General features: G+C 43.0%; 1 protein-coding gene across 5 annotated transcripts in view; it reads right to left on the bottom strand.

Annotated features, from left to right (window-relative positions):
- The window catches only part of IL15 (interleukin 15), an 88,751-nt gene extending 77,817 nt beyond the window's left edge, over positions 1-10,934 (bottom strand). The window contains exons 1-2 of one of the 5 annotated variants that reach the window (XM_073604224.1): positions 10,635-10,934; positions 719-863 (exon numbers count right to left, since the gene is read on the bottom strand). The gene's annotated coding sequence lies outside the window, so the exon portion shown is untranslated. Of the gene's footprint in view, positions 1-718; positions 864-8,521; positions 8,628-10,634 lie in introns of those variants that run through there. The other 4 variants (XM_073604207.1, XM_073604244.1, XM_073604235.1 and 1 more) reach the window with 4 other exon arrangements.
- Between the last annotated feature and the right edge of the window lie 1,719 nt (positions 10,935-12,653).

The following is a 12,653-nucleotide window of genomic DNA, read 5'->3' as shown; positions in this document are numbered from 1 at the left end:
TTTGCACATTAATGTGCATGATAAGGTATATTAATATGCATTTAACAGCATGAATGCAGCCAAAACTATGCCTATGCTTAGAATTCACCTTTAAATTTCGTACCTGGGGGGTGTCTATAGTATGCCTGTAAAGTGGCGCATGTTTCCCGTGTTTACAACAGTTCGAGAGCAAAATTACATTTCTAAAGGAAAAAAAGTAATTTAAAAGTACTCGCGGCTATAATGAATTGTCAGTCATTGATAAAAACGGCATGGGATTCCCCCACAGGGGAACCCCGAGCCAAGATTAAAAAAAAATGCGGGGGGGTCCCCCCCAATTCCATACCAGGCCCTTCAGGTCTGGTATGAATATTAAGGGGAACCCCGCGCCAAAATTAAAAAAAAAAAAAATGGCGTGGGGGTCCCCCTCAAAATCCATACCAGAAATAAATGACAACATACCACACGTGTTTTGCACATTAATGTGCATGATAAGGTATATTAATATGCATTTAACAGCATGAATGCAGCCTAAACTATGCCTATGCTTTGAAGGTCAGAACATTAAGATCTCCTTACATTCACATCAGACTAGAGCAGATTTGCATAGCTTCACATAGATCTGTATTCACCATTCCCACACTAGAGCTGAAGAGTGCTTTAAAGGCAACCTGTTCAGAGGAAGGTAGAGGCTGCCATTACAGACCCCATCTTCTTCAATATTTCTTGAGTCACTCACCTAGAATTCACCTAGAACAAGTATGGCTTTATTGTAACTCCACAGGCTGTATACATTTTTAACGATCAACATTGCTTCCTGGCGTCAAGTATTTTCAGAAGGAGTTAAGTATTGGTGCTCCCCAAATTTGTCTCAGCACAGATTCCTTAAAAAAAAAAAAAAAAGATGTCCTTTATCTTGTAGGTTTAATAACACCTAGTGCCACTCAACCCACAAGACTGAGAAAAGTGTGGCGGGTGTCATGGAAGCCTTAACATGGGTCCGTGCACTTACAGTTTATTGAGGCAGAGATGTGATCACATCAGGAAAATGTTCCAGTTGGTCAAGTGACCATCCAAAATACATAAAAAAATGTAAAGAAAATGTATGACGTATAGCTAGCAAGGGCCTCAAAGGGAAAGAGGTCCTCAATGTTAGGCTTTAACGAGCATTCACAGTTACCTGGCTATCTATGGTTTCAATACTTTGAATCACTGTCCTGAAATAAGTATGTGGCAGGTTAAAGGGTTAGTTCACCTTTTCATAACTAACACCCTACAACTTCCCCAGTACCCACCTCTCCCCTGGTCCCCACTGCATTTACTTCTGTGGGTGATACAGTTTCACCATCCACACAGCCCGTTGCAGCGGTCATGGGGTTTGAAAACTGTACTGTTGCTCCAGGTAAGGGGTATAAAATATACTGAAGCCCCTGGTTCAGCATGAAATCTAGGCAACTAGAATTTTTTTAAAAAAAGGTCCATGGTGGCCACCATTATATTTCATCTGTACAGGAAGCCATTATTGATGTGAAGAAAACTGTTCAAAGTCTGTTAAATGCTTTGCCCTCAGTTGTTCTTTTTCTTGATCTGATGACCTCTATAAAAAATGGGTACTGTATAGCTACCAAAAGTGTAATGCCCCGTACACACGGTCGGATTTTCCAATGGAAAATGTTCGATGGGAGCCTTTTGTCGGAAATTCCGACCGTGTGTAGGCTCCATCGGACAGTTTCCATCGGAATTTCCGTCGCACAAAATTTGAGATCTGGTTCTCAAATTTTCCGACAACAAAATCCGTTTGCGTAAATTCCGATCGTGTGTACACAATTCCGACGCACAAAGTGCCACGCATGCTTAGAATCAAGCAAAAGAGCCGCACTGGCTATTGAACTTCATTTTTCTCGGCTCGTCGTACGTGTTGTACATCACCGTGTTCTTGACGTTCGGAATTTCCGACCAACTTTGGTGTGACCGTGTGTATGCAAGACAAGTTTGAGTCAACATCCATCGGAAAAAAAAAACATGGATTTTCTTGTCGGAATGTCCGATCGTGTGTACAAGGCATTATACTACACTAATCATTTAAACCAGCCTTAAACTTATTGCACAGGAAGTGGTAAAAAGAGTAAGATTGAGTTTAATCAATTTGCGTGTATTTATGCTTTGTGGACCATGTCATTGGAGGCATGGTAGGGGTGTACCTTTGCCTTTAAATTCACCAAGCTAACACACCTGATTAATTTTCAATAAAGTGGTAGCTACATTATTTGCGGAGGAGTCCAATGAGATTTGAAAATTACAGCTGTGTGCCTCAAATAAAGATGCTCTGTGAATTACCTTAAAAGATTCCCCTTTATCAGAAAATTGGAAGGGATGATATTGCCACTAGGGATGGGCCGAACACCCCCCGGTTTGGTTCGTATCAGAACATGCGAACAGGCAAAAAATTAGTTCGAACATTCGAACACCGTTAAAGTCTATGGGACACGAACATGAAAAATCAAAAGTGCTAATTTAAAGGCTTATATGCATGGTATTGTCTTAAAAAGTGTTTGGGGACCCGGGTCCTGACCCAGGGGACATGTATCAATGCAAAAAAAAGTTTTAAAAATGTCCGTTTTTTCGGGAGCAGTGATTTTAATAAAGCCTATAGTGAAACAACAAAAGTGTAATATTCCTTTAAATTTCGTACCTGGGGGGTGTCTGTAGTATGCCTGTAAAGTGGCGCATGTTTCCCATGTTTACAACAGTTCGAGAGCAAAATGACATTTCTAAAGGAAAAAAAGTCATTTAAAAGTACTCGCGGCTATAATGAATGATCAGTCAGTGATAAAAACGGCATGGGATTCCCCCACAGGGGAACCCCGAGCCAAGATTAAAAAGAAAAAAAAAAATGCGTGGGGGTCCCCCCAAATTCCATACCAGGCCCTTCAGGTCTGGTATGGATTTTAAGGGGAACCCCGCGCCAAAAGTAAAAAAAAAAATGGCATGGGGTCCCCCCAAAAATCCATACCAGACCCTTATGCGAGCAGGCAACTTGTCAGGCCGCAGGAAAAGAGGGGAGGACGAGAAAGCACCCCCCCTCCTAAACCATACCAGGCCACATGCCCTCAACATTGGGAGGGTGCTTTGGGGGTGCTACCGGGTGGCCCCGCCCTCAGTTATATAAGAACTGTCAGAAGAACAGAAACGTCACACAGCGGGAACCTCCCATGGATGCGGATCGTCCGAAGAACGAAGCGGGAAGAAGAAGCCGGAGGAAGATGTGGACGAGAAGAACGAAGGAAGAAGCAGAGGATCGGAGGAAGAAGTAGAGGAAGAAGCGGGGGAAGAACAAGATGGAGGAAGAAGTGGGGAAAGAAGAAGACATTAATAAAGGAATTGTCAAAAACCGTCTCGTCTTTTTTAACATTTTTGACACTTTTTTTGTGGAATGGTAGGGCTACATTTGTACCCCATTACCATTTCATACAGGGGGGGGGCAGGATCTGGGGGTCCCCTTGTTAAAGGGGGCTTCCAGATTCCAATAAGCCCCCTACCCGCAGACCCCCACAACCACCGGGCAAGGGTTGTGGGGATGAGGCCCTTGTCCCCATCAACATGGGGACATCCTCCCCATGTTGAGGGCATGTGGCCTGGTACGGTTCAAGGGGGGTGCTCTCTCGTCCCCCCTCTTTTCCTGCGGCCTGCCAGGTTGCGTGCTCGGATAAGGGTTTGGTATGGATTTTTAGGGGGACACCCACGCCATTTTTTTTTACATTTTGGCGCGGGGCTCCCCTCAAAATCCATACCAGACCTGAAGGGTCTGGATTTTGAAGGGCACCCCCACGCCATTTTTTTTTAAATTTTGGCGCAGGGTTCCCCTTAATATCCATACCAGACCTGAAGGGCCTGGTATGGAATTTGGGGGGACACCCGCACATTTTTTTTTTCCCCAATTTTGGTTCGGGGTTCCCCTTAATATTCATACCAGACCCAAAGGGCCTGGTAATGCACTGTGGGAGAACCCCATGCCGTTTTTTTCAATGACTTTTATATGTATTGCAGAGACCTGACAATTCATTATAGCCGCGAGTACTTTTAAATTACTTTTTTTTCCTTTAGAAATGTCATTTTGCTCTTGGACTGTTGTAAACACGGGAAACATGCGCCATTTTACAGGCATACTATAGACACCCCCCAGGTATGAAATGTAAAGGAATATTTCACTTTTATTGTTTCACTTTAAGCATTATTAAAATCACTGCACCTGAAAAAACGTCCATTTTTAAAACTTTTTTTGCATTGATACATGTCCCCTGGGGCAGGACCCGGGTCCCCAAACACTTTTTATGACAATAACTTGCATATTAACCTTTAAAATTAGCACTTTTGATTTCTCCCATAGACTTTTAAAGGGTGTTCCGCGGCTTTCGAATTTGCCGCGAACACCCCAAATTGTTCGCTATTCGGCGAACGGGCGAACAGCCAATGTTCAAGTTGAACTCATGTTCGACCCGAACAGACAGCCCATCCCTAATTGTCACTAGGCCCTTAGTTTGCAAGCCATGATTATTTTCATGTAACGTGGTTAACAGTATATCTAGATCCAAGCAAAAATGAATATACCAGCCTACCAGACCTTGGATGTAGTGACTGCAATGGTTTTCTTTTTTCAGACTAAGTACATTTATTGCAAGCACAGACACATACCTGTTGATTCAATGTACTTTTATTATGTATTGCAGTTAAATCTCAAACAATGTTATCAGCTTTCTAGCTATCTATAGCTGGTTATACATGAATGGAAAATTGGCCAGTTCAGCAGGGACTGACCATATTTTGATCCATGTATGGGCAGGCTGGTTGTACACAAGCTGATTTATCGAACAACTTGTGTACAACCAGCATGTTGGGTTTTTCCAGAACGATTAGTGCTATAGCTAGATATACTGATCAATACTCATCATTGTATTATGATGGCAGGGAAGTCTCCCTGCTGTCAGAATACATAACGACAACCGGAGTGATTCTCCCATCTACCTTGAATGTGTGGAATCAAGGCATTTTCTTTTGTTCAAACTGCTGGTTAAACATAAACAATGTATAATATGAAAGACAAAAACAGAACATTCCATAGCTCAACTCACCAACCAGTCTGCCAACTTACCCAATTAACCTGTCCAACAGTCTGTTGGGGTTTAGTTAGCATGAATTTGCCAAAGCATGCATAAGCTGCAAGGCCTCTTCACAGCACCCTGTGTATGCTTGCAGTCCTAACGATTTATAAGCGTCTCCACGATGGAAGCACATGCATTAAATGAATAGAGGAGGGGCAGGTGGGCCTGGAGGCAGCCCAATCCCCCTTAAAGGAAGAGGAGCACACTGGACACCCAGCAAGAGCACAATGGCAGCAAAGGTGTACAGTGTGTCCCCAGACCATATTTACACCAGTAAAAAACAAATGGCCCCTGCCCCCACCTATAACTGGCCTTCACAGCAAGGAGCACATGGAAGAGCAATCACATGAAAGACAAAAACAGAACATTCCATAGCTCAGTGGTTCTCAACTCCTGTCCTCAGGACCCACCAACAGGCCAGATTTTAAGTATTACCTTGGGGAGATGCAGACTAGAATACTGCAATCACTGAGCAGCAAATTATATCACCTGTGATGTATTTCAGTTATCTTGCAAACCTGGCCTGTTAGTGGGTCCTGAGGACAGGAGTTGAGAACCAGTGCCATAGCTCAACTCACCAACCAGTCGGCCAACAGACCAAATTAACTTGTCCAACAGTCTGCATTAAAAACAGGGGTTTTCATGTGCGCAAACCAATCAATATTGGGATTTTTTACCAAAAATATGTAGCAGAATACATATAGGCCTAAATTGATGAAGAAATATAATTTTTTAATTTTTTTATTTGATGTGTTTTATAGCAGAAAGTAAAAAAATAATGTTTTTTTTTTTTTCAAAAAATTGTCGGTTTTTGTTTGTTTAAAGCGCAAAAAATGAAAACCGTAGCAGTGATCAAATACCACCAAAAGAAAGCTCTATTTGTGGAGAAAAGGGGTCATGAATTTGTTTGGGTACAGCATTGCACGACCGCGTAACTGTCAGTTAAAGCAACACAGTGCTGTATCGCAAAAAATGCCCTGGTCAGGAAGGGGTAAAACCTTCCGGAGCTGAAGTTCTTAAGGGAAAATGTGAAGCAAGAATAAAATGACCAGTTTCCAACCTGCATGTACCTTTTTGCCTTTAGTAAAACAACCCCAATGCTTTTGTCACTGAGAAATTTTGCCCGCTCATTGCCAGTCATCTTGTTAGCAGGACATTGATTTCAGTGTGACAGGGTGACTGCCTTAGCCTCGGTTCACACTGGGACGACTTGTCAGGCGACCTAGGTCGCCTGACAAGTAGCGTCCCGTTCAGTACAATGGAACCGTTCTAATCGGAGCGACGCAAGTCACTCCGACTTAGAAAAAGGTCCCTGTACAACTTTGGGGCGACTTGCATAGACTTCTATACAGAAGTCGTTTTGCAAGTCGCCCCGGCAGTCGTGTGCAGGTCGCCTCGGTGAGGCGACCTGCAAGTCGTGCCGCCTCTGGTGTGAACCGAGGCTTACTTACGTAATAAATACGTCTAATTGCTGGGATAGCCCTAGCCTTAAGATGGCCGTACACTAGTAGATTTTTGAATATACGTTCATATGAATATTTGTATGACCATCAGTACGTTTGATGACTTTACAAATGTCATTCAAAAGTATTTTAAAGAACATTTTCTTTTAACATTAGATTTTGGAGTGAATTTTCCCAACAAAAACCCCATTTAGTGTTAGAAGTTCAATAGTTTGAGAAAAAATGTCCTTCTTGCTTCTTTGAATTTTCTCTTCACTGTTTAAAAGTTTTTGAACAAAATTCTACTAGTGTGTCACCAGCTCAACTGTTCACGACAAAACAAAAGTGAAAAAAAAAAAAAAACACAACCAGTTGGTAAATTCTTTAAGGTTAGACCACCTTTTTTACCATGTTACAGGTTACACTTATATTTAGGGTGTAGAATGTAACAAAGTGAAGAAGCCAACCCCAAACGGCCTTCCCTTCCTCTTACAGAATCCGGGGGCTCTTTGCCCTGGTGGTTGCTGTAATAGACATCTGTGAATGAATAGAATCATTCTGTGAATGGATTCCCATCTGTCACTATTTAATTAATACAACACCGCACTGACATTCCATTGATGCTCCATAATGAAAAGATGGTATGGACACGGAGCTGGAGGGGGCCTGTGCATTGCACCGACGATACGCTGACTGTAGGTGCCGCATTTTGTAGGCTCATGTGCATAAAAAAAAAAAAAAAGAATAATGTACATTTCTTTCTGCAACTGTGGGTGCATTTATTATTATATTTTCATTTTGTTTGTTTGCAAAAGGTAGACTAAAGCCCCGTACACACGATATGAATATTGGAAGTAAAATTTCGTCCGACGAACGATCTGCCGATTTTCCTATCGTCAGTATGGTGCTTTTCGACAACCGATTCCATTTTTTTTGTACGACAAAAGCTGGATGTGCAGACTATAAAATTTTAATCGTACGTGAACACAACATCTGATTTTTTCGTAATTAGTAAGGTTTTTGTCCGAAAAAAATTTTAAGAGCTTGCTCAGGAACGGAAGAACATATACAAAACAATTCAAAACATTACGTCAGTTCTGAAGTTGAATTCGGTCGTATGAGAATTTTCGTATGGTGAGTAACCTCTTCACTTTCAACATGAGACTAGCATGCAACAAAAAACGGATGAAAGTTTCACGAATTCACACACCCACGGCGACTAACTAACTGCGACGTGCATTCCGTGACCGGGGTATATGAGGAACTAAGGGAATAAGGGGGAACTTATACTGAGCATGTAAGACTGGTTGTGGTACTTTCACAGCCTGCACTACCTTTGGCCACCACTAGAGGGAGACTCCACTCCAATCCAGCTAGCTGACCACACACAGGCAGATACAAATCTTACATACAATCTGGTGCACTCTAAGGGTTGGGGAGCATTCTAGCAATTACTACACACTTCTAATGCTCCTCCAGCTATCCTGCAAGCTTGAACCCTGGTGTTAATCACTCTTCCCACTGTCCCCACACCCACACACCAGACACACAATAAATGATAGCCTACCACCACCCAACAGTTTGTCCGCGGACTGGTCTGCTGAGCCACCACACACACAGATCTGCGTCTGGCAGATCTGTTAGCTTATAATCTGCATGCAATCTGCCAACACACAGTGCAATTGCATACCGATTGGCACGTAACTTAGACCGAGTACTTAGGCACTAAAACACAACAACCTCTCCAGAGATATAAGTCCTAGCTTAGTACACAGAAGTCACTTATTAATTTTATCATTTATTATCCCAAAAGTGGGCAGTGCATATAAGATATACAAAGAAAAAGGATTTACCAAAAAAGATACAAAAAATGCAGAAAGGCACACAAATTGGCAATTTGCTATGGAAATAAAAAGGGATAAAAACAGAAATAAACTTTACCAAAGTCTATCCATTAGTAGAAGCATACTGGAACATGTGGGAACTCCCCAGTTTCGAACTGGCTTCGTGGAAGAACAATGTCCATATCTCAGGCTACCCAATTTTTTTTTTGTAAAATATGGATGTGGGCTGGACTCTAGCCCTTGGCCAATCAACCCCGGGGGGTGTTCCTGTCTCAGCCCACAGAACGTTTGTGTTCTGAAATGACCAGAGTCAAATTGGCCCACAACGGTGCTAAGTGCTGGGTCATGGATAGGATTTCCGATACCAACGCATCAGTCTGATCGCAACAGTACCAATCACTGCCTGCCTGCTGCAATCAGGCGCCATATAACGGTTTTGTGTGGTTTTCTAGGATTTCACACCTGCTAAACATACAGAGTTGCATGTACACGTAACCCATCACGTGTACGATCAAAAGGAATTATTTTCATCTCTCTGCCGTTATTTTAGCTTTTATGAGAGATAAAATAGGTTCCTTAGATCTCTTGATATTAATCAAAGCTTACAGACTGTCCGGAGCCTTGGGAATGCCCCCTGCGGATCAATGTAGTCAAAATGACTAGCAGTTTTCTTTGAGGCCTCAGGATGGTGGCAATCTGTTTACTCTAATGGGAACTTTTATTGGCATCTAGGTGTCACTTCGATCCTAGAAAAAACTGGCTCTGGCCTTTTCAAATGCTAATGAAAGAACATATGTGCATGACTGACATTGAATACTATATTGTTAATAACCCAGAATTAAACTACATCTACAATTACACTACTTCTACAGATCACACCACATCTTGTTAAGGCAAAACTATCCTACACTTACATTTTCGTCACAGAACGGTCATCTGAAAATCTGATCGTGTGTACGAGGCTTTAGTCTTTAAAGACTTGTGGCACAATCCTTTGAACTAATCACTCTGTATCATATACAAATGCACATGTATAAATTATACATCCACACAGTCTAGCCCTTACTGTAGCAATAACGTTTTAAAAACTTTATGATGACAATAATTGGATTTACACTAATAAGACTCATTTTGTAAAGTGGATGCCAGGGTCATGTTCTGCAGCAGCTGACCACATTCTCCTCTTCTTACCAGAACTGTCTATTTCCAGTGCAGGTTCGCCCTGGTTAATATAAAGCCATTCATATCTGTTAACGCTGCTAAATAACGCCCAGTCCTGTTTAAGGCCCCATACTACACACTATTCGATTTTCTGCAGATTTTTGTCTTTAAACTTACTAAAACCATGTAGTGCAAGGGCCTGCCTGATTGCAAACAAATTGAAAAACTCTTAAGCCGCATACACACGGTCGGATTTTCCGACGGGAAATGTTGGATGTGAGCTTGTTGTCAGAAAGTCCGACCGTGTGTATACTCCATCGAACATTTGGTGTCGGAATTTCTGCACACACATGTTTGAGAGCAGGTTCTCAAATTTTCCGACAACAAAACTTGTGGTCGGAAAGTCCGATCGTGTGTACACAAGTCCGTCGCACAAAAGTTCATGCATGCTCCGAAGCAAGCAGAAGGAGCCGCACTGGCAATTGAACTTCCTTTTTCTCGGCTCTTCGTACGTCTTGTACGTCACCGCGTTCTCACGTTCGGAATTTTTGGCCAACATTTGTGTGACCATGTGTATGCAAGACAAGTTTGAGCCAACATCCTTCGGAAAAAAATCCACGGTTTTGTTGTCGGAAAATCCGATCGTGTGTACGGGGCATTAAGGTTTGACCTCATATTATAAAAAAAATCTGCAGAAAATCTAATAGTGTGTATGGGGCTTTAGTGTTTTGCAACGTGCCGCTCACTAGTTACTGTATGAATCACATAAACACAAACCAAACCAAAACAATTCATTCAAAGGTAAAAACCAATCAGCTTAAAGCATCATTGAGTGACAAAAAAAGAAACGTAATCCCTCGAAGAAGTCTAAGTTATGGACAACTATAGAAATCTTCTCTCTTGTGCACATTACTGGACAAACAAGACATTCAGTTGCTTGCTGCAGTGAGCACGCTGCCACAGTACATATAGTACACGCTGCCATAGTACATACAGTACACGCTGCCAGACAGCACAGGCGATAGTGTAAAAGCTTTCCAGTAACTTACATCTCTGCACGTTCCATCTGGGCTGTAACATCGAGATCAGGAGTTTTGTTCAAGATCAGGAACTGTAACCCACCATCAGGATATCAAGGAAAGGTTATACTAAAGGCCATTGTCTTCGCTTCCTGCTTCTGTCAGTTGAGCTTGTCTGCAAATATGGAAAATTACTGGATATGCATATGTACGATCACATTAAAATAAAACAGTACTTGCAGCAGTCCCGTCTCCCTGTTCACTGTCAAGGGAAGCTGATTCCTCGCCCCGCCTTTTACATAGTTCTTTGTGGCTTGCCCTCATGTAACGCAGGGCTGCATATCAGCATGCTAAAGCTGTTGCATTTCCTTATTGCTGATATGTCCTATTAGTGAGAGTTCAAAATAAAAAGCTAGAAATTGTGCTGTGTGGTAAGCATATCATCAGCTGTCTTCTTCATAGGATAATTGCATTATCCAGTGTAATGATGACTGTCAGTTCATATACAAACTGTCAGATTTTCATAACTACAAAGAGTTCAGCATATTCCATACAGCAACAAGACCCAGTTACTGCTACTTAATGGCCTCGATACATTGCTTCTTTATGTTGGTGACATTAAAGGGGCTGTAAACCCTTGTGTTTTTGCACCTTAATGCATCCTATGCATTAGGGTGAAAAAACACCTGGCAGTGACCGGCCCCCCAGCCCCCCCATTTTACTTACCTGAGCCTAGGGTTGCCACTTTTTTAGCAGCCAACATTTTAGCAGCCTGGGACACCTTTGGGTGCCCCAAGGAGAGTAGTCATCTGGTGCGTGCTGCAGCGAACAGTGTTTGTGGCAAAATTGCTATTGCTGACATCATCACCCTGTCCCCCAGTGATGCCAAACCTACCCCCAAACAGACACCCGCAGCACCCGGATGGCAACAGATTTGTGTGTGACTATCTTGGTTACTTGGGGAGTCACAGCCCAGTCTAATGTGTCTGGGTTTCAGCCTGCCTGAAACCCGAACACATGATTCAAAACCTGAACTGTCCAGGTGAATCCCGAACAGGTGGCAACCCTACCTGAGCCCCGTATTTCTGTCGGCGGAGACGCGCTCTCCCTCTCTCCACGGGGTCCCGGCTCTTGATTGGATAGATTGATAGCAGAGCAGCCATTGGCTCCCGCAGCTGTCAAATCCAATGACGCGGGCGCCGGGGGGTGGGACCGAGTCCGGCGTTCGTAACCCCCCCGGGAGAGCGCTATCTGATGTGAGGAGGAGCCAGCAGGGGGGGACCCCAGAAGATGAGGTTCGGGGCCACTCTGTGCAAAACGAGCTGCACAATGGAGGTAAGTATGACATGTTTGTTATATAAAAAAAAACAAAAAACAGCCTTTATGTAGCGATGCAGTTGCCACTAGTAACAAACATCCACCAATTCACCCCACTGCCAGACTCCCATATATCAATTGCAGAGACAATGAACAGTCTTTTGCTGGTTTTGATTTTGTTTATTGGGGGGTACAACTTGGTTGGAGGAAAGGGGTATATGGGATGCCCATAGAATAGTTCACTTTGCCATCATATTTGTAGATTTTTACAGGTTAGCACATAATTACAGCCTGAAGAAATGATGTACATGTTCAACTGCTATGACTTTTCTCCTGCATCACCATGCAGACTATTGCTCCTCCTCTGATTAACTCCTGCAGACTATTGCTTCCAAGACTTCCTCACCCTTAACCGTGTAAGGATGAGGACATCACTCTTGACCATGTAAGGGTGATATTCCCAGAAATCCTCTCCTCCTGCACAAACTTATCCTGTAGTTTTCAATGTAATGTAAATGCCACATCTTCTTCTGTAAGCAAGAAGGACCCACTCTGAATAGTTCCTTAAGCTGGCTCTGGTTGCTCGCTGCTACTAGGCCAGAGGCCTGCAGCACCTCTCCCCGGAGGCCTTGTAGTTTAAAAGCACATGTTGGATGATGGACTACTGTTCCCAGCCAGCCCAGCTTGCAAATCCTGTGCCCTCGCGCCACATCGATTTGACACCTCCCCAGA

The sequence above is a fragment of the Aquarana catesbeiana genome, linkage group LG01 (genome assembly GCF_042186555.1).
Source record: "Aquarana catesbeiana isolate 2022-GZ linkage group LG01, ASM4218655v1, whole genome shotgun sequence".
In the NCBI taxonomy this organism is placed as follows: Eukaryota; Metazoa; Chordata; class Amphibia; order Anura; family Ranidae; genus Aquarana; species Aquarana catesbeiana.
Note: the sequence above shows the minus strand (reverse complement) of the source record. Positions and strands in the feature narration are given on the sequence as shown.